Source organism: Myotis yumanensis, unplaced genomic scaffold (genome assembly GCF_028538775.1).
Source record: "Myotis yumanensis isolate MYYU_CA2020_CCGP unplaced genomic scaffold, mMyoYum1.0.hap1 SCAF_12, whole genome shotgun sequence".
Classification (NCBI taxonomy): Eukaryota; Metazoa; Chordata; class Mammalia; order Chiroptera; family Vespertilionidae; genus Myotis; species Myotis yumanensis.
In genome coordinates this window covers 33,568,422-33,594,146 of record NW_027223763.1, presented here as the reverse complement: position 1 = coordinate 33,594,146, position 25,725 = coordinate 33,568,422, and the positions used below count along the sequence as shown (strand labels likewise).

The window sequence follows — 25,725 nt, the reverse complement described above, 5'->3', positions numbered from 1 at the left end:
GGTGGAGTTGGTGATCGCGGGGAGCTGGGGATCCCCTACCCAGGTCTAACGCCTCGGCCACAGGCATTAGGCCTGGGCAGGGGCGGAGCCGGCGATCACTGGGAGCTGGAGGTCCCCTTCCCAGGCCTAATGCCTCGGCCACAGGCATTAGGCCTGGGCAGGGGCGGAGCCAGCGATCACAGGGAGCAGGGGTGGATCCGGCGATGGTGGGGAGCTGGGGGTCCCCTGCTCAGGCCTAATGCCTTGGTCAGAGGCTTTAGGCCTGGGCAGGGGCAGAGCTGGCAATGGCAGAGAACAGGGAGGGAGCCAGTGATGGCGGGGAACAGGGGCAGAGTCAGTGATCACGGGAGCAGGGGCGGATCTGATGATTGCGGGAGCTGGGGATCCCCTGCCCAGGCCTAAGGACTGGGCCACACACATTAGGCCTGGGCAGGGGCGTAGCAGGCTATTGCGGGAGCTGGGGGTCCCCTACCCAGGCCTAATGCCTCTGCCACAGGCCTGGGCAGGGGCGGAGCGGGCTATTGCGGGAGCTGGGGGTCCTCTGCCCAGGCCTAATGACTGGGCCAGAGGCATTAGGCCTGGGCAGGGGCTGAGCCGGCAATTGGTGTGAACCACAGAGGAAACACCTTTTCTGACTGCTCATTGGCTAAGCTCCCTGTATGCCACTGGTAATATTCTTAGTAACTTGGGTAATAAGAATCCAATAAGGTGATCTAGGGTTTTTTACCACACTCCTGGAGAAAAAAAGGAAGTTCCGCTGCTGGAGGGCTAAGAAATGTCATATCCTGTCCTTGCTGGTTTTGCTCAGTGGATAATGCCTCGGCCTGCCCACCACAGGGTCTGGGTTCAATTCTGACTAAGGGCATGTACCTAGGTTGCAGGCTCCTCCCTGGCCCGGGCCCAGGTCAGGGTTCATGCAGGAGGCCACCAATCTAAGTGTTCCTCTCACTTTGATGTTTCTATCTTTTCCTTTCTCTTCCACATTCTCTAAAAATCAATGGAAACATATCCTCACGTGAGGATAAAAAAGAAAGAAAGAAAGAAAGAAATGTCATATCCTATGAAAGACACATCTTGAAAATGCCTAAAGAAAGCTATCATTTTTTCATGGTGAAGGGATTGGAGTCCATGTTGATGAAAACACCTTGGTGGCTGCTGTGACTGGCAGTGGCTGCAACAGCAGAGTGATGGGGCTGGTGCCTTCCCCTGATCAGCCAGGTCGCCTCCCACAAAGGGAGGCCAGACTGTGGCGTAGGCCCGCTCCCCAAGGGGATCAGGGAGTGGGCCTAAGCCATCAGTAGGACATCCCTGAGGGCTCCCAGTATGTGATAGGGGGCAGGCTGGGCTGAGGGACTTCCCCCTCCAGTGCACAAATTTTTGTGCACCGGGCCTCTAGTTTAAAATAATAATGGCTTAAAAAATTGCCAAATGTGGGGAGAGAAATAGACATCCAGATTCAAGAGGCCCAAAAGACCCCCAAATGGGTAGAACCCAAAGCTATGCTGACACATTATGATTAAATTATCAAATATCAAAGATAAAATTTTAAAAGCAGCCAGAGAAAAGATAAATTGTATACAAGGGAACCTCCATAAGACTCTTGGTGTACATCTCAACAGAAACTTTTCAGGCCAGAAGAGAATGGATGACATAATCAAAATATGAAGGGAAAAAAACTGTCAACCAAGAATACTATATCTTGCAAAGCTGACCTTCAGTAATGGAGGGTAAAAGCTTTCTTGCACAACAAAAGCTGAGGAAATTCATAACCACTAGACCTTCCTTATCAGAAATACTAAAGAGAGTTCACTGAGTGGAAGTAAAAGGACACTAATTAACATCATAAAAACATAAGGTAGTGTAAAAGTCACTGGTAATGGTGTGTAATACTTTTAGTTTAAAAGTTAAAAAAAAAAACAAATTAAAAATAATCGTAACTACTATAATCTGTTATTAGTTACAATACAAGGAATGGTAAGTCAATAACCCAAGTGGTGAGGGGGAGAAGTAAAAGTATAAATCTTAGGAACTGTATTGAAATTAAGTTACTATTAACTTAAACTAAGGTGTTATAATTTTAAGATATTTATATAAGCCTCGTGTTAACCACAAGGGAAAAACCTGTAATAATTACACAAAGGAACATCATAAATAAGTCAAAGCATAATGATACAATAAGACATCAAAACACACAAAGAAAGACAGCAGGATAAGAAAATTTTTTTAATGGAGCTACAAAACAGTCCCAAAACGGTCAATAAAATTATAATAGTAAGCCCTTACTTATCAATAATTACTTTAAATGTAAGCATAGTACAGGTTTGTCAATGATGCTGAAATTTTCCTGTAGCCATGCGCACACACACACAGTGTGAGAAGTGTTCAACTGGAAGAGCTCTCCAGCTTATTAATAGCAATGAAAGGAATCATTGCATATGACTGTGTAAAAATTATTTTCCCCTAAGTACATAAAGCAAAACCTAACAGAGCCACAAGGAGAAATAAATAACAATACAATCCTAGTAGGGGACTTCAATACCCCACTCTCAACAATGGACAGGTCAGACAGAATCAGTGAGGATACAGCACATCTGAACAACAATATGGACCAAATGGCCCTAACATACATTTATAGAATATTTTATCTGACAACAGCAGAATACACATTCTTCTCAAGTGCACTTGGAGCATATTCTAGGATAGATTGTTAAGCCATAAAACAATTCTTACCAAGTTCAAGAACACTGACATCACTAACAAGAAGAAAACTAGAAAATTCACAAATACATACATGGATATCTATCTCTATATATAAAAGTCTAAGTGACTGTCCGACCATCCAACAGCTGGTACATATGATGCACACTGACCACTAGGGGGGCAGACACTCAATGTAGGAGCTGCCAAACTGCGGTGACTTGGCAGCAGCAGTTCTCGGGTGACGCACCCTGAAACCAGAAAGGAGGGAGCCTGATTCCTCGCGAGTCTGCACGATTCCACCTTCAGCTGTGGGTGCACAAACCCATGCAATGGGCCACTAAACAATACTCTCCTAAACCAATGGATCAAAGAAGAAATTAAAGGATAAATAAAAAAGTATCTTGAAACAAATGGAAAAACACCATACCAAAATTTATGGGATGCAGCAAAAGCAGTTGTAAGAGAGAAATAGGTAGTAATAAATACCTATGTTAAGCAAAAAATGTCCCAAATATACAACCTAACTTTCTGCCTTACGCGACTAGAAAAAGTTTAACAAACTGAGCCCAAAGGGAGCAGGAGGAAGGAAATAATGAAAACTAGAACAGAAATAAATTAAATAATGGACAGAGAAACAATAAAAAGATTAACCAAACTAAGCTGGTTCTTTGAAAAGATGAAAGATTAATAAAACTTTTAGACTAACCAGGAAAAAAGAAAACACAAATCAATATTATAAATGAAAAAGGAAACATTACAACTGTTGCTACAGAAATACAAAGAATCACAAGAAGGTACTATGAATAACCATATGCCAACAAACTGGACCTAAAAAAATATTTAAAAATTCTTATGATCATTCAAACTACCGGGACTGAATCAGGAAGAAATAGAAAGTCTAAGTAGACCAATAACTAGTAAGGAGATTAAGTCAGTAATAAAAAATCTCCAATAAAGGAAAGTCCTAATACTGCATTGCTTCACTGGTGAATTTAACCAAACCAAAAATTTAGAGAGGAATTAATAACAAGCTTTTTCAAACTGTTCCAAAAGATCAGAGGAGGGAACACTCATAATCTCATTTTATGAGGCCAGCATTACCTTGATACCAGAGCCAGAAAAAAAACACTAGCAGAAAAGAAAACTACAGACCAATATCCCTAATGAACATAAATGCAAATATTATCAATATAAACTGGCAAATTCAGCATCACATTAAAATGATCATTTACCATGAACAAGTGTGATTTATACCTGCGATTCAAGGATGGTCCAAAATACACAAATCAGTCGCCAGGGTGCTGAGACAAGAGGGGAATAGGGAGTAAATGCTTAATGGGTTTGAGGCTTCCTTTGGGGCAATAAAAATATTCTGAAACTAAATAAAAGTGTTAGTTGCAAAACAGTGTGAATGTACTAAATGCCACCAAATTGTTCACTTCAAAATGGTTAGTTTATGTGAACTTCACCTCAATAAAAATAAAAAATAGTGTGCGTGCCGCCAGACCCTGTGTGTGCACACCCTCCGCAGGAGTAAAGATATTTGCCTTGCTGTCTTGATCCCGAGTATCCTTTGTATTCTACCACGACACCTGATTTTGGGGGCTCACCTTACTGCTAACATAATTCGTAACTGATCGGAGTTGGCAAACCACTGCTCATGAGCCAAATCTAGCACTCTTCCTGTTTTTGTAAATAAAGTTTTATTTGAAACACACACAAAAACAAATAAATAAATGCAAGCCATAAATTTTCTATCCTCTAATACTTCATGAAACCTGAAGGGAGAAAGTATTGTAATTATAGGGAAAGATGACAAGAGTTAGGACTATTTGGAATGCTACATCTTTACGTTCTGGTATTCCATATCCCCAGGAGAGTCATAGTACTCTTTTCCTTCAGAAAGCAGTGAACATAACATATTGTATCTGACCAGTATTACTGCTCTTCAAAGACCACTCCCATTGGCTATTTTCTTTGCCCCTGTGGTCACACAGATCTCCCATGCTCTGTATTCTAACAGCCTTTTCTCACATGCGTGGCCTTTCCTCCATAAGTCTCCTTTTCCTAATATCCAGCCCTTTCTCCCTCTGTCTTTGCCTTCCAAAAGCCTCTCCCAATAACAAGAGTTTATGGAAAATCCCAAGTTCCCAGACTGCAGTATTGTATTGATGGCGACTCCATTCTTCCAGTAGTTCAGACCAGAAACCTTGACCTTCCTCAATTCACAACCACATTGGACCTGTCAGCACTTCTATGTCTCTACCTTCAAAACATACCCAGAATCGAACTACTTCTCACCACCACCTCTATTAGTACCCTGGTCCAAGCCACCATCCTTTCTCATTTCGATGACTGCAACAGCATCTGATCAGGTCTCCTGCTTCAGCCCTTGCCCATGTAAGGGCCATTATCAACACAGCAGCCTGAGTGAGCCTTTGAAAACATAAGGTGGATCATGTCACTTAGCTGTTCAACATTCTCTAATGCTTTTCATCTTACTCAGAGTATAAGCAAGTCCTTGCAGGGATGTCTAGGGAGCTACTCAGTGTGCCCTCCTCCCATTCCCTCCTAACTGCTCTGACCTTGTTCTCCTGTGACTCACTTGTTCACTACACTCCAGCCACACAGATGCCCTGCTGTTCCTACAACATGCCAGTCATGTTCCCACCAAAGGGCCTTTGCACTTGCTGTCCCCTCTGCTAGGAGCACCCTCCCTGCAGATAGGTTCATGCTCTCTCCCTCTTTGCAGGTCTTTAAGCAAATGTCACCTTCCCAGTGAGACCTTCTTAGCCACACTATGTAAAATTTCAGTCCCTGTCCCCAGCTCTCCCTATTCTCTTTCCTCATTTTCCTTCTGAAAAGGTATAAGGAGAAAAAATAGAGCATAGCAAAAAATAAAGCAAGTAGCTTCTGGGGAAGATAATCAGTGACTAATCCAGGGTCACAAAGACCAGTGCCTCCATGGGCCAGGTGGTTGCCTAATGTGAATGAGTGTGGGCCAGGTGTGGGACAATAGGGAATGGTGGTGACTGGGGAAAACCTGATCATATTTTACTCCATCTGAAAGCTTTAAAATTAGTCAATAGATGCTACTATAATAAAATCAGCTAGATTCCTGATGTTTCAAATCCAGTACCTTGATCTCATTAACAGAAGTCACCACTTACTTTTCTGAAAAGGAGGAGGTAGGTGGGGAAATAAATGCTTTCTTTTCCTCTCAGAGATTTTTTAACTCCTAGTGTTAGATGTGCTGGAGTTTCATATTACTTCCCCCTCATCTCTATGCTCAAATTGTAAAGCAGCTGGGAAAAGAGACCAGACAAAGGTTAGACAACCCTGGCTTTAAATCCAAGCTCTGCCACTTATATTAAGAGTCTGTAGTAATTAAGTAATTTTTAATTTAAGATACTTAATATTCTTGGAGCTCGGTTTGCTTAGCTACAACACCAGAGTACACCTAACTCATAAGGCTGTGGTGAAGGTTAAATGACATTATGGAGGCCTAAGTGCTATCTATGAAAAAAAAACTATAGAAATAAGATGTTAGTAGCTTACCAAAGAACATTAGGCTACATTTGATCTATTATCAAGCAATATCATTTTACTAACAAATAGATTAGTTTCCTAACAAGTCTACTATTATAGAGTACAAGGAGAATAATAGTTGGTTATCCATATTTTCTTAATTTTCTTTACATGATAGATGCTCAAAGTTTCCTACACACCTTTCCTGGTGAATTCCAACAAAAAAATATCCAAGGAGACCAGAAATATGAAATTAGTAAGATTATCTACTCTGCTCCATTAAATTAATTTTATTTCAATCACGTATGAGAAGCCTCCTGAATATATTCACAAAGCTCAAAGTCTGAATGCTTTTTTTAAAGGAGTCAAGTGACAGTGATTTAGGAAATAGTTTCCAAGTTTAATTATGCAGCACAATTAAAGTTAGAAAATAGCTGCAAACATTTCTGAAAGTTTCTAACATTCAATAAATGTTAACTATTATAATTGCATCTTATTGTAGTGATATAACTATGTTTTTATACCATTGTTTTCATTATCCAATTTTAAGAAATACTATATAAAGTGAAATAGAATCATGCCCTAGCCTGTTTGGATCAGTGGATAAAGCATCAGCCTGCAGACTGAAGGGTCCCAGGTTTGATTCTGGTCAAGGGCACGTACCTCAGTTGCAGGTTCAGTCCCCTGGTGTGTGTGGGAGGCAAACAGTTGATGTGTCTCTCTCACCCCTCCCTTCCACTCTCTCTAAAAATCAATGGAAAAATATCCTCAGGTAAAAATAAACAAAAAGAATAAATAGATAGATAGATAGATAAAGTAAAATAGTGAGAATCAAAAGATACTGATGGAAAAGACTGGCCATTGCTGATGGGTAGGCAGTGTGCCTGCCACAGATAGCCAAGCGGGTTTCACATGCCAGTCCACACCATTCATGTGATCCCATTGTGACAGAACTCCCTGAAGACACTCCATGCACCACAACACAACCTACTCAGAAAGCTGAGGACAGATGGTGTCACTGAAAATGTTCATCTCATTGCTGAAGGTATATTTTAGTATACAGCAAAATTAGTGGCAGGTAAAGATGGAATAAGCATTGCTCACATTTATATTCAGAAATCTCTCTTAACTCCAAGCACATTTATGACAAAATCCAAATACTTTAGCTGAGATTACCAGCAGTTTGTGTGTATGCAAAACAGCTAAAGAAACCAGCCAATGGCCCTTATCTGGTTTGCCTATGTGCCACAACCTTTATGAATGAAGCAATGCAGTATTTGGTATCACAAGAACAAGTGTGTCAAAATGAAGATAATTGTAACCCCTAACTATCTCCTGAGTTTGTAGAAAGACTCAGAAGTGTATAGAAAAGAAAAATGTGAGAAGGCACTTTAAGGACAATATGGCAATATCAAGAGATAACAGATCACCTGTCATTTGCATTTCTCCACACTAACCTCCTTAGCAAAAGACTTTGGAGTTAGGGTTACTTGGAGTAATTTTTTCTCCAATATATTTTTATTGATTTCAGAGAGGAAGGGAGAGGGAGAAAGAGAGATAGATAGAAACATTAGAGAGAATCATTGATTGGCTGCCTCCTGCACGCCCCCTACTGGGGATCGAACCTGCAACCTGGGCATGTGCTCTTGACCAGAATCAAACCAAGGACCCTTCAGTCCTCGGGCCGACACTCTATCCACTGAGCCAAACCAGCTATTAACCCACTTGGCAATGACTTTCCTATTTGGAATCTGCCATTGTCACTACTGCCAAGCACCCACCAAATTGTCAGGACTCCACAGAAGTCACATATTTGTCACTTATTAACCAGAACCATCCTTCTTGAAGTGAGCTAAACTCTGACTAATTTACATACATTGATCAGCTTAGCTATACTGCCTCTGGGAAGTATGCTATCCTCTTGAATTGGGAGGAAGAAGAGTGAAGCATCGGAGATAAGGGAAATTCTGAAAAATACGATGGAGGGGAAAGAGCAATGGCCTGGAATTCCAGGGACCTGGATTCAGTCCCCAGCTGAGCCAGGACTCTCTTGTGTGTCCTCAGACATATCACTTCAGTTCTAGGAGTATTGGACTTTACAGATGGTCCAGACCCCTTCAGTTCCAGTGGTTTTTGTGGGGGTTTTTTGTGTGTGTGGCTACATCTTAGTCCAGCCGTGGGTAAACTATGGCCCACAGGCCGGATCCGGCCAGTTTGAAATGAATAAAACTAAAAAAAAAAAAAGACCGTACCCTTTTATGTAATGATGTTTACTTTGAATTTATATTAGTTCACACAAACACTCCATCCATGCTTTTGTTCTGGCCCTCCGGTCCAGTTTAAGAACCCATTGTGGCCCTCGAGTCAAAAAGTTTGCCCACCCCTGTCTTAGTCTGTCTATCAATATACCATCCCACTTAAATCTCTACATATACTTTCTCTGAAAGTACCAGTCACCTCTATACAACAAGCAGCGCTATTTCTCCTTTATCTGTTGAGAAAAATGGTGGGAGATAGAGAGGAAGAGACTACGATTTCTAATGATTTTTTACAGGGCTGGACACTTTAAACATGTGATCATGTGACAAGAGGAGATGAGGAAACTGAGGCTCAAAGAGATTGCGTAACTTGCACAAGGTCACGAAGCCAGAAAGCAACAGAGCAGGGATTTGTACCCAGGCTTGTCTGCCTCCAAAGCTTGTTCCAGATCACCATGTTGCCTGAAGGGAAGGGGATCTGAGAGGCCCAGAGAGATCCTCACTTCCTAACTAAGGAAGAAGTCTTCTCTGATGCTAGCCCAACTTCACTGGCTGAAACCACAGTGTTATTATATGTAGGGTGTTCATCTGTCCCCACTTGCCTGGGACTATTTTCCTAGTAGCATTACTAAAGTGCCCCTTTTGTTCTCAAAAGGTTTGCCTAACAAATTTTATGGTCACCTAATTATATGTCAGCTCTGCTATGATTGTATCATAGCCGGTATCAAAACCAAAACAAAAACAAAAAACAAATCACTTGCTATTGTGGAAATTAACAGTTTGGGTTAGAAATAAAACAAACTTTAAAATTTACTATATTCTGAGGTGCTCTAGGATGATGGGGGCTCAGGAGAGGGAGAGGGAGAGCTGGTTACCAGTCAGCTCTGGAATAGGGGAGGTCTTGGCATAGGAACAATGAGCCCTGTGAGCACCTCAGTCTGGTAGAAAGCCGCCCTGAGTTCCTGCCCTGATGCCAGACAATCCAGTTCCTCCCAGTATGTGTCTGGGTCCCCCAACACCTCCTGGCACTGGAGCTCAGAGGAAGTGAGTCAGAACAGAGCCACCATGGGGACGACAGCCCCAGGGCCCATTCACCTGCTGGAGCTGTGCAACCAGAAGCTCATGGAGTTTGCCAGCAATGTGGACAATAAGGACTTGGTGTGGCTTGAGGAAATCAAGGAGGCGACCAAGCGCATGTTCACCAGAGAATTCAGCAAAGAGGAGGAGCTGATGCTCAAAACACCTTTGCAGAACTGACCAAAGAAGAAGAGCCATCTTATGTTCAGGATGAAAACAGAGACCCCATCCGGTAAATGTGGTCTCACAGAAAGACGCAGAGCAGCCAGTTGAGCTTCTAGCATCTTTGCAACAAGGACGAGGTAGAGAGCTGGCCACGGTGGCAGGGAACAATAGCTCCATCGTGTGGAGGGTGACCGGTGCTGCTTCGCCATCCCTGAGTCACAGCGCTGATCTGCAAGCCCAACAATAGTGTTGCAGTGCCAGCTGGTACCCATGGTGGAGATAGGTGTCAGCGAGCACCACAGTGCCGAGCAGCACCTCAGCCAGTGCATTTCTGCTGGACTCTGTCCCCAGCCCTGGCTCCAGCCACATCATCTTGATATCAGATGAGGAACCAACACTCAAGAAGTCAGAGACCGGGAGACTGGAGTCTGGTGCCGTGAGTTCCCTGATACACCCCGGGACCCCAAGGGTAAGAGGTCAAAGCAGCCGGTCTGCCTCCAAGCTCAGGTTTACAGGGACCTCTCCAGGCCCACAGGACTCACCTGGTTCCCCAGCCTCCCCATGGCGGGAGCGGGTCTGGCTCCCATCCTGGCAGATAAGTTCTCCATACCCAAACGCTCCCTTATGGACCAGCAATCAGTGCAGCGCAGCTTGGTCGCCTCATCTTCCCTGGGTCCCAAGAACTCTCTGGCCAGAAGTACTCCCTGGTGGCCAAATTGGAGAGCACCGTCCCCAGGTCAACAGCAGAACTGCCAAGAAGGCCACTAAAGAGCTGGCTGCCTCTGCCTGCACAGCATCTGTCACAGTTACCTGGAGAGGCACCTAAATGTTGCAGCACCCCAGAAAATCAGCCCTGAGGAGGACCCCAGCAAGAAGGCTGAGTCTATGGAGGTCCCCAAGAATGAAGGGAGTACCTTGTGGCCCTGCAGTGCCACCAAGATTGCCATTAGCACTCCCAGCTTGTAGCCCGTAGCCGGTGGCCAGGAAACACCCTCCGTAGGGCAGAAAGAAGCCGAGATCGATCAAACAGATGGCCCCAAGGAGCCACCCCAGAGTGTCAGGAGGAAGCACAGCTATAAACACTGTGAGTGAGCTGGATGAGGAGCAGCAGCTGGACGAGAAGGAGCTGAAGCCCCCCAGAGCAAGACCTCTTCCCCGCCCTGTCCGGCCAGCAAGGTGGTACATCTCTTGGACCTTCCTGTACACCGTGCAGAGGAACCAGATGGTCATGACCCCGACCTCAGCCTCCTGCAGCAATGTCAGGAAATCCTTCATTAAACGCAGCACTCCCCTGCGCATGGACCCTACGGAGAAGGAGCAGCAGCGCCTGGAGAACCTGTAGTGCACGGAAGAGGCAGACCAGCTCCATAGGCAGAAGGTGGAGGAGGGCAAGTGGCGTTGGCAGCTGGAGGAGGTGAAGCTGAAGCAGGAGGAGTGCCTGCACAAGGTGCTGCGGACCCAGGAGCAGGTGGAGCAAATGAAGGAGGAAATGAAGAAGCAGACTGAACAGAAGTTTGCTCAGCTGGATGAGAAAGCCAAGGAGGAGTGATTGGCTGAGGAGAAAGCCAAGAAAAAGTCAGTGGCCAAGAAGATGGAGGAGATGGAGGTGCACAGGAAACAGGAGGAGGAGACACGGAAACTCAGGTGGCTGCAACAGGAGCACGAAGAGTGGTGACATGAAAAGCTGCTGCAAAAGGAGGGGGAGGAGGAGGAGGAGCTGCATTAGGTGGCCAAGGCCAAGAGGCTGGCAGAACAGTGGGAGCAGGAGCAGCTTTAGGCCAAGAGGGAGCTGCAGGAGAGGGAGAAAGCCCTGCGGCTACAGGAGATTGCAGAGGGAAGTTCAGAAGAAGGAAAAGGAAGAGCAGTAGCACCTACGAAGGAGCAGGAGAAGAGTCAATGAGGCTGCAGTGGCCAGCAAAGGCCTGAACGTGACCATGGACGTGCAGTCTCCAGCTTATACCTCATATCACATGACTCCACAGGGGCACAAGACTCCAAGATCAACCTGGATAACTACAGGATGGATCTGAATAGCCATGACTCCACTGATGATGAGTTCCATCCCTAGAAGTCCATCCCCTTGTGGGCCAGAGGCACCCAGCTCAGCCAGGCCATCATCCAATGATACTACCACCCACCCACCCACCCCCCCCCCCCAAACCTCATCAAGGTCTTTGTCATCATTCGCCAGCTGGACTTGGAGGTCATCTTCAAGAAGAGCAAGACTCACTACCACAAGCGTACCAGCTCTGTCGTCTGGAACTTGTCGTTCCTGCAGGGCACCAGGATCCCCAGGAGCCTGACCTACAGCCTGAAGAAGTACTGCAGCAGGCCCGCCAGCCTTCTCAACCCGTCTGTGTCTGTCCTTCTTTCTGTTGGTCTGGTGTCCTCCTGTCTTTTGTTCTGAGGATCTGGTCACATGTATATAAACATAAGTGTTCTTTATGTGCTGAAGGTGGAAAGTGGCCCTGCCTGCATGGAGGCTGTGCTAGGTGTGTGTTTGCAGAAGTGCTAGGCCTAGTCCCGCCGGGACCACAGGCAGCGCTTGTAAATAAGCTACTATAATTTTAGCTTCTAGTGTTTGAGGTAGATTAATAAGTTTATTTCTTCAAACCTGCTGTGGGTTTTGTGAAGACCAGGGGCCTCGGCAGACGCTGGGCCCTGGCCCTGCAGCCATGGGCTGGAGAAGCAAGGCACTGCTCCTTTTCCTTGTGCTTCAAGGTCATCTGGGTCCCACCCCCAGAGATAAAGATGCAGTGAGTGAGTGTGATGCCATCCCTGGGCAACCCTGAGAAACACTTCTCTCATGATGGGTCCAGGAGAACTGGGCTCTTGACACAGCTCTGCCACTTAAGGGAATCCCTCAGCCCCTCATGGATGGTGAAGGGTTGAGCTGCTTAAGGAGAATTAGAAAGGGATGATTAGAAAGGAGATGTCTCTTGAAACTACCTCTAGGCCAGTGCTTGCAAACAGTTGAGATGTTTCTCCAACAAAACCAGGAAGCTGCTAATGAAATGTTTAGTGCTAATGGCAGCTGGCCCTGGTTCTAAATGTGTGCGGGCTGGCCCATATCCTCTGCTGCTCCAGCCCCTGCATCAGGTCATTGGGCCAAATCAAGCCACAGCCAGTTTCTGTAAAGTTTGATTGGAACCCACCCAATAGAAACACCCATTGTCTCCACTGCTCTGCTGAGGGCAGAGTGAAGTAGCTGCAACAGGCCTTATGGCCTGCAAAGCTGAAAATATTTACTATGACCCTTTACAGAAAAGGTTTGCTGACTCCTTTAAAACTAAACCCCAATGAATAGGGCCTCCCTCCCCCTTACAAACAGGGAGCTCCCCCCCAAAAAACAGGAAGTATCTCCACCTGCTGGATCTGCTTACCCATTAATTCTAGGTATCAAGTCACCCCAGCCTCTCTATTAACCTGGGTAAACTTCACTGCCAAACTCTCTTCAAAATTCCACAGGGGCCCGGTGGCAGGGACTAGACCAGGCATTGACATTTGGAATGAATTGCAGGCCAACCTTAACTCAGTCAGGCCCAGGCATCCTCCTTTGTACAGGCCCCTGTCTTCAGATACAATTCTAAACCACAGGCACCACTGTGCATCCAAAAGAGTCAGCCTTCTCTCGGTGCTACACAGGTATGAACAGTAGGGCCCAATTTATGCAATAGGACTATTAACATCAAACCTTCCAGCAACTGGGTGAACCTCCAACATCCATGGGCCCAGAACCCACCACATTGGTCAGAGATTACCAATAACTCCTCTTTTATTAATTCCAGTTCTATCAAGGCAGACCTAATAGATGTGTCACCCTCTGGCCATGGCTTGATGGTAACCTGAATCCTGACCAGGCTAATTGCTTAAAATTAGTTGGACAAAGGAATGATCGGTTCATTATCGATCTTAGTCGAAAATATATCCCAACTCAATCTTCAGGGGCCATTCTAACCCCTCACAGGAGCTGCCCTGGCGGGGACCCTCTCTGTGTGGTTGGTGCCAGTGGGATGGGCATATACCACACTCAGTCTTGCTCTTCCAGTGGATTTTTCATCTTGCCTAGAAGATAACAGACTTTTCTTTCTTTGTGGAAGCAACTCTTATCTTTGCCTCCCCACTGTTGGACATGAGTATGTACATTGGGCTTTCTTACCGCTGACATTCGTATAGCCCCCAATAATCAATCCTTTAGGCTGCCCTTTAATGTGCCTGCTAGGACATGGCATACCGTAGTGCTCCCTCTCCTCCTCTCTTTAACAGCAATTGTCGGGATTGCAGGGACAGGTACAGGAACAGGAGGACTTGTCACCTCCCTGACATATTACCAAAGCTTATCCAAAGACCTGGCTGAAAGCTTAGCAAAGGCCTCCGGGCCATTCAGGAGCAGTTAGATTCCCTTGCTGGGGTTGTGCTCCAAAATCACAGGGGATTAGATCTTCTCACTACTGAAAAGACTGGCCTGTGCCTATTTTTAGAGGAGGGGTGTTTTTTTAATGTAAACCAATCTGGCATTGTCCAAGGTACAACAAGGAACCTAGCTGATAAAGCCTCAGGCATTCAACAAAATATTGCAGATTCTTGGGCGTGTTGGCTATCCAAAAAAAAATGGCTATCATGGCTCCTACCTTTAGCCAGTCCTCTAATCATAGTAGTTCTAGCCTTATCTTCGGCCTTTGCCTATTAAACCTCCTAACCCACTTTCTTCTCATATAAAGGCATTCAAACTACAGATGGTCCTCCAAATGCTTCTGCAGATGGAGACAACTGCCTTTTTCTGTGGACCCCTAGACCAACTTCCTCCGATGGGAACTGATGCCTGCTCCCCCACAATGCCCACTGTCAGCAGGAAGTAGCCAGAGCAGTTGATGCCCCTGCTCCCAACAGTAGTTGTGATCTCCTAATCAGAGGGAGGACTGAGAGAAGTTAGCTTGAAATGCAGGCAGACAGGGCAGGGGTCCAGTGGGAAGCAAAGGCAGGTGGAACATAGGCAGGGGCAGACATGGCAGTTTGAGAAGCCTACTCACAGAAACCAGCCATGTTGAAATAATAGAATGTTTTTTGGACACAGAATAGGAGGCATGGGAAACTAAGGGAGGGCCTGAATTAACAAGGTATACTAATGCATAGAAGCAGGAAAAGTTCAGGTCCATTGCTGGGCAAGAACAATGAGGGAATCAATCAGGTGGTGACACAAGTAGACATAGAGCAGGCTTGTAACAATATATACCCCTAGACCTACTGGCTTCACTGGAAACTCATTATTTGGGCCCCCTCCCCATGCAGGAGTCTGAATCTGCTTGTAATAAATTTTCCACGCTTTGCATAAATCTTCTGGTCCACAGAGCTCATTCTTGGGAGTTGAGAGACATGACCCCAGGGGAAAAAACCTCAGCTCACCATTCTGGTTATCACAGGCTCTCATCAACAAGTTATGGCTATCATCATCAAAAAGATAAGAGAAAACAAATGTTGGCGAGGATGTAAAAATAAAGAGAACCCGTGGGTACTGTTGATGTGAAATGTAAAGTGATGTAGCCACTATGAAAAACAGTATGGAGGTTCCTCAAAAAAAAAAAAACCAAAAATATAACTAGCATATGAACCAGCAATTCCACTCTGGGTATATATCCAGAGGAAATGAAAATAGGATATCAAAGAGGTATCAGTACTCCCATGTTCATTGCAGCCCTATTCATAGCCAAGATATGAAAAAAAATCCAAATGTCCATTGATAGATGAATGGGTAAAGATGATGTAGTATATACATAATGGACTATTATTCAGCAATGAGAAAGAAGGAAGTCCTGCCATTTGTGACAACCTTGGCATTATGCTAATGCTGGAAACCAAGATCAATAGTAACTAATATAAAACGTGAGGAGTCTGGCAGAAGGCTGTCCAGGACTCCTTTTGATATTCACAGGGTGAATATTTACATTTTATTACCTACTGCTGACTCAGTGGCCTAAAGCAAACTCCCCTAAAACCTGACAATCTTACGGTTTACTAAACATTACCATTGATATGTCTGTTTGCATTCCTAAAAGGCAATTGTGTATTCTAGTAAATAAAATCAGAAGGGAACAGAGACTCAGTGGAACTTGACTGCTATAGTCGAGTCTTCCCCTGGCTCCCCCCCCTCCCACTCCCCCCGGTAATTTCAAAACTAATATTTCGTCTTGTGTGTCAATTTGTGCATCAGCTCTTTCTCCAAGCCTTGGAACCTGAAAGCCACACATGCTAAGAGAATAAGCTAAACAAAAAGACAAGTACTGCATAGCATCACTTAAATGTGGAATTTTTTTTTAATTGTCGAACTCATAGAAACAGAGTAGAAAAGTGGTTCCCAGGGACTGGGAAGTGGGACATAGGGAGAGGTTGACAAAAGGGTACAAACTTTCAGCTATAAGATGAATAAAGTCTGGGGATCTAGTGCAAAACTGACTATAGTTGATTAAAAAAAAAAAAAAAGAGTACAAACTCTGAAGTTAACTTTCTGTATTTGAATCCCAACCTTCTACAAATTGTCCTGTGACCTTGCCCAAGTTACTTGACCACTCTTTTCCAGTTTCCTCACCTACAAAATGGGGGAAACTCCAGGACATGCTTCATGGGGATATTACGTGGAGCAGAATACACGAGTGAAGGCATGTGGAGTGCCTGGCATGGGGCAAGCACTCAGTAACATTACTAGTAGCATATTAAAATGTCTGCAACATCCTGAAGAGAAGAAAGCAGTGTTGCTTTATTTACCTCAATATTCCCAAATTTATTTGACCAGAGAACTCAGAATATATATCACTTAGTTTAGTAAATGCATGTTACTCCATCTCTGATCCACCTCAACCTGAAACCTTCCTTTCAATTCGACTCACCATGCAAAAGGGTAAACACATCAATCTCCATATGTCAAAAATCAAATTATCATTATCACCCCTCCCCCAAAGCCTTTCCCTCTACCACCTACCATAATCCAGTCTCCCACACCAGCAATCTGAGGAGTGACCACGACTTCTCACTGCTTGCATCTAATCTGTCACCAACTTCTGCAAACTCTGCTACCATATTCACTTTCAAGGCTGTCCCTGCCTCTCCATTCCTCCATTCTTACCACTGGTTTCCCTGATCTCAGTCTGGCTCCTTCTCCATTGTTGCCAGAAAAATCATTCCAAAATGCCTAATTAGTCACATGAATTCCCTTCTTAAAAGGTTGCTCATGACTTTCCAGCTAAAGATTAAGCTCTTTAGCACAAACACACTTCTCTACACCACATGTTTTCATCTATCTAGAGGTGCCCAAATGTGTCATGCTCCGTCATGCCTCTGTGCCTTTGCACACTGTTGTCTCTCCCTGGAATGCCTTTCTGCACTCAGTTGGCTCCTACCCATTCTTTAAAACGCTGTGTGTCACTTCCTCTGGGAAAACTCTCCTGTCCCCATTACTACTCTGATAGAGATGCTTATCTGCTCTTCCCCAAGGTTGACTCCTTATCATCCATTTCTCTCCCAGGTGATTCGTCTAAGCTAATCATGGTAATTCCAGTCTCATGATGGTGTGTGGTTAAGAAATGGGCATGTGAGCCAATGCTGAAAATGAAAAGAAGGGAAGAGTCTTGATGGGAACAAGGAGAAACTTCTGAGGAAGGTTTCTTGCTTCTAAAAAGAGCATCCTGGAAAGGTACAACAATGTCAAGAGAAAGAATCTGTATCTGAGACACCAGGAATTCTGGCAGCCCTGTGATGCCGACAGCAAATGGTCTGTGGGGACTTCTGGCCAACTGAGAAGGGCCAGAGATTAAATGAACCTGGGTTCTCAATGCTGGAATCCTTCTCGACTCGGGACTTGTTGTCTTGGATAATAAATCACCTTATTTAAACCAGTGTTTGTTAGCGTTCTCTGTTACTTGTTGCTAGTGGCATCCTAACTGATGCAGCTGTCGTACCATCTTGTGAATCTCTCTGTCATCACAATCAATCATCACACCAAAGCCGGGCACATGACAGAAACCCTCACTATTCTTCAGTGTTATTCTGGAGGCCCACAGAATGCAATACGATAAAGACAAAAGATAAGGAATGTAAATATTGGAAAGGAAGGCACGAACTCTACTTCCAGGTGAAACTATTATCTAGCAAGCCAAAAATTCAAATAAAGAGCTAGGATAATTAATCAGAATTCAAATGCAGCATCAACATATCAAAGCAGTGGTTTACTACATACCAGAAAAACATATAAAAATATAATAGAAAATCCCATTCAAAGTAGCTAAATGCACAAATTAGGATAGTCACATAATATCCAAGAATATCTATAATAAGAAATATGCAAAACTTGCCTGAGGACATTGTTAAAACATAGCTGAGCAACATAAAGGAAAATCAGGCAGCGTGGGGGGAGACATGAAGAAACATGCAGATCTTCCTGAACAGAACTTCCTGGTTTGAAGATGCAGTTCTCCTCTAAATAAATTAAAATTCACTGCAGTTCCAATACAAATCTCAATGCCTTTTCAAAAATGACAAATGGAGAAAGTCCACATGAGAAATTAAGAAATTTGAGGTTGAGACAAGATTGATGAGAGGGAACTTGACCTACCTGACATCACAACTATACTGTAAGTTAGTGATGAAGCGTGAATACTAAACACAATTCAGAGCATAATAACTTTGAGGAAAACTGCTAACCAATTGGAGGGGGGGGGGGGGGACATACATCCCTGCTTCATGTCATACATACTTAAAAATTCCAAAGAAGTTAACAGCTTAAATAAAAACAAATGTTAGATCAAACTACTATATGAAATTGCCATTTTTGTATGTTAAAAGCAGTTGAGTATCAGCAATTTCACGAAGTTCAAGCTAATGCATTAATTGCAAAGAAAAAACACAAGACACATTTTTATAATCTTGGAGTAAGGAAAACTGACAAAGAATATACAAAAATTAAGTAGTTTTCACATGCAGAAGTTGTCGTGCATATAAAAGTGCCTATATCGCCTGACCGGTGTGGCTCAGTGACCTGTGTGAACCAGGTAGTCACAGTTCAATTTCCGGTCAGTGCACATGTCCAGGTTATGGGCTCAATCCATGATTCTCTCTCATCATTGATGTTTCTATCTCTCCTTCTCCCTTCCTCTCTGAAATCAATAAAAATATTTTTTTTAAAAAATAAGTGTCTGTCACAAGGCTAATATTTTAAAAAGTTGAAAGCTGAGAACAAGGTAGGAGAAGACAAGTTAATATTTATAAAAGACAAAGGATTAATATGCAGATTATAAAAGAATCCCTACAATCCATAAGGAAAGGACAAAAACACAACAGAAATATGCAGAGTAAATAATCAATTCCCAGGAGAAATGCTAATGGCCAATTATCATTTGAAAAGCTGCCCACCCTCACTAGTAACAAGGGACATGTAAATTAAAACAATAAGATCACATAGGGTTAGTGATTATGTGCAGTAGACATTTTCATACTTTGTTAGTGAATGTTAGTCTTTTAGAGGATGATTTGCCCATTTCATCAAAATTTAAACTGTGTTTGTCTTTCAACTCAATAATAACACTTTTAAGAATCTATTGTAGAGAAATGCCAGTGTATGCCTGTTCATCATATCACTGTCTATTATAGCCAATAAACAGGAAACACCAATTTCCAACAATTATTTGGTGATTAAATTATTGTATCTCTATGCTACATATTATTCAACCATTTTTTAAAGGATACAGAGTAATTTATATTTATATGGAAAGTCCTTCAAGTCATATGACAAAGTGAAAAAATAAATTGTAAAATAATACGGAACAATTCCATTCTTATACATGTCAATATATATAGATTGGTTGTTGGGAGTATTAGGGTCAAGGAAAACTTTCTATATATTGGTACTTTTAAAAATCTTTTATAAGAACATATCATCTACCTATATCAGTATACAAATAAAATTAATTTCACTGCAAAGTTAGTTCCACATGTGTGCATGAGGTATGGCCAAACACTTCCCAGGATTTTTTTAATTAGTTGAAAAACACATATATAGGTAGAGATATAGATATATAGAGACATAGAGATAGAAATAGATATATAGACATAGACCTATACATGGACCTAGACCTAGACACAGACATAGATAATCAGCACCCTCTTTCCTGCTGTAAGCTCTGAGTTTTAGAATTTCATTTTTAATTCCTATTTCCCCCAAGGACCACAAATTATGATATTTTCAATGAAAAGGAAATTGGCAGAACATCAGTTTGATTCCAAGTCTTTAACTGAGAAGGCGTTTCAGTAAAGCTCTGCTTTGAGCATAAAGGGGGTTCCGCTCATCTGGGCAAGCACACTAGAAGATTTTACCCCTGAAACAATGAAAGGACAGGGAGCATGCTTCGCTTCCATTGGGCAATCTGTTCTCATAATCTTCCATCATTCCTGAGCACTGGGGAATGGACACACCACCACTGCCTCCTTCCTAACCCGCTGCCTAGAGTGTAATTTATTAGCTTTTATGACTTCACAACATTTTCACTTGATAAGAGAGCCAGGACCCCCATTTCAGGTCTTTCCATTTTCCCCTTGCGTTGGTTTACTCACTCTCCTTCCTGCGTGTCTTTATTTTTTTTCTCCCTCCCTCTCTCTTGCCCATCTTTATCACAAACCTCTGACACTAGGTTCCCCCTTGGCTTCCCGCCCAGCTGCCAGCGGCCAGCAGGAAGCTGGAAGCCCGCACCCTTCTCCAGTCTCACGGCAGCCCAGAGCAGGGCACCTACCCGTGTTTCTAGCTGTGATCTTGGAGCCGTGTCTCAGCAGACGGACAAACACATCACTGCTGCAGTGGTTCACCATTTGCAGGCGGAGGCCCCGCCGAGTCTGGATCTTGACCAAGCATTTTGCCATGCTGGCTCTTCCTGCTCCCTCCGTCTCCTCAGTCTGTCATGGCCCAGCGCAGCTACCACCAGCCATCGTAGCTCTGACCTTTCACTAACTGTCCATTCTGTTTTAAATGACCTAGGCAGGGCCCACTGAATGAATCAAATGTCAGTTCGTAATGAGGCCAACAGAAATAACTCAGGAGGGATCAGCATGAAACGGAAGGAGGGAGGGGGGTGCTATTTTTAAACTCTCTACTCACTCCTCTAACAAACAATGAAATATTATGCATCATCCTTACCCCAGCCTTTTCTAAGCTATCTAACCAGAGGACCCCATGCAATGCCTTACGGTGCCCTAAGACTGGAACGCCCCAGAGGATAAAATGACAACGAGGCAACTCCACAAAGCAGAAACCACCACCTTGATTTCCTTTAAGAAATACTCGTGCAGCCTTTATTATGTTCTAGAGCAGTGCTGTCCAATAAAAATATAATGCAAGCCACATTTTAAAAAATTATTTTAAAAGTAAAAGAAATATATTAATTTTAATAATGTGTTTTTTCAGAAGCCAAGATATCCAAAATAGTATCATTTCACTATGTAACAATATAAAAATTAATAATAAAGTAGATTTCTTTTTTGTACTAAGGCTTTAGAATTGGTGTGCATTTGCACCCTTAGGGCATATATTGATTCAGACTGGCCACATTCCAGGTGCTCAGAAACCACATTGGGCTGCCAGACTAGACAGCGCAGCCCCAAACGAAGTGCTGAGCTCCTCACAGTATAATATCTATCCTCACCATGATGGTAACATCTTCTGTTTATAGAGAGTAATTGACCTGGCCAAATTCATACAATTAACACACAGGAAAGCCATGATTTGAACCCAGGTACCCAATTAACATCAGTTGACTAGGAAAACAGTGCAGAATGAGAGTTGTTAGTGCTCCCACTTCTAACCAAATGTGTTTTATTTTTTTTAATGTGTTTTTACTGATTTTGAGAGAGAGAGGAAGGGAGAGGGAGAGAGAGTGAGAGAGAAACATCAATCTGTATGGAACCCACAACTTGGGCTTGTGCCCTGACCCAGAATCGAACTGGCAACCTTTCAGTGCACAGGATGGCAATCAACGGAGCTACACTGGCAAGAGCAAACCAAATGTGTTTTAAAGTCAGAATCCAAATGTTACATCTAATTCTCAGCACTTTGAAAGTCCCACACTTGTATGTCTGAGGCATTAAATGTGCTTATATCCCAGTGAGAGTGCTCAGGGAGCAAACTTTTCAATGTTTCGGACATGTTATACTTGAAAAAATTTCAACTGATTAATAACTGTGCCCCACATACTATCTTTGGTATATGTCTTTATTGGTACATTTTGTTCACTCTTATTTTTAGAAGAAAAAAAAATCCGCACACAATTTCATCCTGCATGCATGCACTCTTCTACTTTAAATAGCTACTGCACCAAGAGGTAATTTTCTAATAAAAATTTTCTTTTTCTCTACTGACAAAACAACGCATTACATTCAGGGCAGTCAGCTGAAATTCTTCATTGTTATACTTCACTATGGGAAAATAATTTAGCATTTCTGGAAAGAAGTTTAGCAAAATATATGGAGTGTGATATTCTTTGCCCAGAAATTTCACTTTTAGGAATTTATCCTAAGGAAGTAATTAGAAATGTTGACAAAAATTGGGGGACAAATATGTTTAGAGTATCATTTCTTACAGCAAAAAAAAAAAAAAAAAGTCAATCTAAATTTCCAGTGGGAAAATTGTTAAATACGTGTGATGGAATATTGTACATCTATTAAAATTTATGTTTAGGAGTTTAATGATGTGGGGACAAGCTTGCAATATATTGATTAGTAAAAAGTTTATATGAGCAATATGACCTGACCTATATGAAAATGTACAAAATGTACAATATCTATAATAATAATAAAAGTGTAATATGCTAATTAGACCAAACAGCCAGATAACCTTCCGAACGAAGCCAGGGCTGCAAGGGCTGAGGCAAATAGCCGGAGCTGTGTGGTCCGAGCCCCTTGCACGAATTTCGTGCGGAGGGCCTCTAGTAAATCTTGAAAGGGGAGAAGGGTGGCAGCCAGCCGTGCACTGAGAGCTGAGGACACTTCTGGGGACATCACAGGGGGCCACCCTCCCCTCACACAGGTCGTCCCTTCCAGATACAGTATGGCCTTCCTACTCTCGTGGGTTTGGTCAGTTTCCAAACCTGAAACTTAAAAGAAAAATACCCCTAAATTTTCACAAAATCTGCAACCCTTTGCAATTCCCCTTGTGATCTAGTTTTGAGCAGAATCCCTATGTGGAGCAAAGCCCCTACTAGTTACTGACAGTGATTCATGAAGAACTACTGAAAATCTTTAGGATGCTAAAGAACAAATCAGGAAATCCTTGTTCTAGATCCGTGGTTGGCAAACTGTGGCTCACGAGCCACATGCGGCTCTTTGGCCCCTTGAGTGTGGCTCTTCTACAAAATACCACATGCGGGCACGCATACAGTGCGATTGAAACTTCGTGGCCCATGCGCAGAAGTCAGTTTTTGGCCTGGGTGATAGCAATCTATTTTGAAGAAGTGCTGTTGATATTTGACTCTGTTGACTAATGAGTTTGCCGACCACTGTAGATGAATCAATGATTGACAGTAACATAGATGGAGCATTTCAAAGATTAACACGGGCTCATCTGCATGGCAGTGGGCCTGGGCTCAGACAATGAGAAAATATCCCTTTGCCTGATAGGTCTCTATGCTTAGCATCATGTTGAAGCAACACGTTATCTGACAGCCCACTCTAGACAAACAACAGACCTTCCAAAACAAACAAACAAATAGAAAGTAAAAATAACCTGAAGCAAAACCACAACCATTCTTTTCCACCAAAGATTTACTCCATTAATTCTCCAGCTTAAAATGTCACCATAGTTTTAAAATGTCTCCTTTCCTTTTATTAATCACAAATAGCCATAATATCTTGCATTTCAGACATGTTAAATTTTTCCCTCTCTTGGTACTGTCCTCACTCTTTATGCTACTTTTCAGAGATCCCAAGTAGGTTCTTCTCTTTCTTCTGGGGACCTTCTGCTTTCATTTTGAGAAGGAGAAAACCTAGTGGGACCAGCCATTTTCCCCTGCCTAACCCTCACTCTGCCCAAAGGTGTGGCTACATTTCAAGAGGAGAAAGAAAGGGATGCAGAGATGTGGAGCCAAAGCAAAGACTCTGAGATACTGCACAGGGAGGATCGTTCTTGTTCCAGGCACTGCTCAAAAGAACCGTGTCAACAGCACAACACTCCGACGCCCTTGACTACCCTTCCTGTCAGATTCGTCTGTTCGGAGATCGGGAATGCATGTCTGGGCAGTGGCAAGAGGCTAAAGAAAGCAGAGGATGTGTGAAGAAAGGAATCAATTTTCCATAATGAGATGCCAGAAACACTGATAAATCAAGCAGAAGGCAAAGAGGAGGAGAGAGTTCAGTGAGAAATGCCATTCGCAGGCCTGAATTCCATGTCTACTTCTGTGACAAGCTTCCTGACAGATTTGGGGAGAGCAACTAGCTGGCCTCCGCTTTGTGGGTGACTTGGAGCTACTGGACAACCTGGAGCCCTGGTGCAATTGTAAAGTGGAGACAATACCCCTCCTCAAGGTAGCTATGACACAAAAAGGAGACTGTGCATATCCATTGCCTATTGTAGTATTGGTTCCTACGTGATGCACTAGAACTTACTAAGTGGTTGTACAAAGCAAGGGTTAAAGCATCGGCGCTGAGTCTCCTCCTGGCAGTGCTCAGTCATTTTTCCCCTGATGAATGCTCATTCCTTCCTCTCCTTTAACTAAAGGGGAAGATAGTGAAGACTTTAAATAGTCTCTTTTATCTCCCTTCTGTCAACCATCTGTCTCTTAGCATTTCTAGTTACTTCTCCCCAAATAGTAGGGAAGCAGTACTGCTGATTGTCAAGTTTGCCTGATAGCCCTGTCACCTGGGGAAAGTTACATAAGCCTGTGGAAATGCAGTTTTCTGTCTGGAAAACAGTCATGATATTGGCTGCTATGTAACTGGATGGCTGATATGTAGTGAACACTTAATAAATGCTAGCTATTTTCATCTATCATGAACATCCTATGTACTGTATTAGCTATTTTGGTAACTAACATTTCACAGGTATAGTGGATTCGGCCATTAGTTGAAATAGTTAAAGAGACTCAATGAAATTTTAGCTAACTTCTAACTCCAATTAGAAAGATAGAAAATTATTGTATGAAATATTCTTTGCAATAAATTTAGACTGTAAATATTCATTATTAAGAGACCCTGGGACTATCACATATCTTAGAGAACTTTTAAAATATTTTAAATATAATAAAATATGATATGAATATCTTAATACTATATTTGTGAGGTGATGAGTATATTCTTAGGTGTATAGCAAGGAGAAACAGAGGCGGTTCCCAACACTACTAAGTGACAGGACTAGGACCAGACAGCCAGGTAGTCAATCATCCATGCAATTCAATTTCCTGGTTTGTAACATGAGGCAACAATTTCTGTCCTGTCCATTTCAAGGAAATGCTCCTAAGTCTCAAATGATGATAACCTCCATGAAAACAGACTCTGAAAACATGTCGATGCTCTCACATATCAGATACTCTTCCTGCTGTTACCCCCTTGTCAGATGAGCACTGAGTGTTTCCTGCTGTGACGTGAGAACCTGCTAGGTAGGGCCAGCATCACCATACGGTGGTGGGAGGAAGGCCAGTGCAAACCCTCTGGAGGATTTCAGTAGCAGGCAGAACAGAATTCAAACAGCACGGCTAGGATCTCCCCACCACCATCGTGGGGAAGGAGAACACACCTCACAGGGACTCTGACCGCAGAGCATTTTGGCATAAGGGCGCATCCAGCTGTATTCCTGAGAGTCCCATACACTGATATGTGTGGCGTCTCTAACTAGGCAGCCGATGTGTGCTGGGGGATGGGGAGGGGGGCAGAGTCTGGCAGGGCCTCTCTGTCTGCTCCTGCTGCCCATGATTATTTCTAAACAGGCAGGAAAACCCAGACACAGAATGTCAGGGAAGGAGACCATCAGACACTG

The 25,725-nt window shown here is 43.3% G+C and overlaps 1 protein-coding gene, 1 long non-coding RNA gene and 1 pseudogene across 3 annotated transcripts in view; 2 read left to right on the top strand and 1 right to left on the bottom strand.

The window, feature by feature from the left end:
• LOC139021161 (uncharacterized) overlaps positions 1 to 17,492 on the top strand; it is a 46,381-nt gene extending 28,889 nt beyond the window's left edge. The window contains exon 5 of the long non-coding RNA XR_011473404.1: positions 17,245 to 17,492. This is a non-coding gene — a long non-coding RNA (uncharacterized lncRNA). The remainder of the gene's footprint in view (positions 1 to 17,244) is intronic.
• The window catches only part of FRMD3 (FERM domain containing 3), a 237,131-nt gene that overhangs the window by 8,849 nt on the left and 202,557 nt on the right, over positions 1 to 25,725 (bottom strand). The gene's annotated exons all lie outside the window — the stretch shown is intronic.
• On the top strand, positions 9,552 to 12,135 carry LOC139020907 (inner centromere protein pseudogene; annotated as a pseudogene).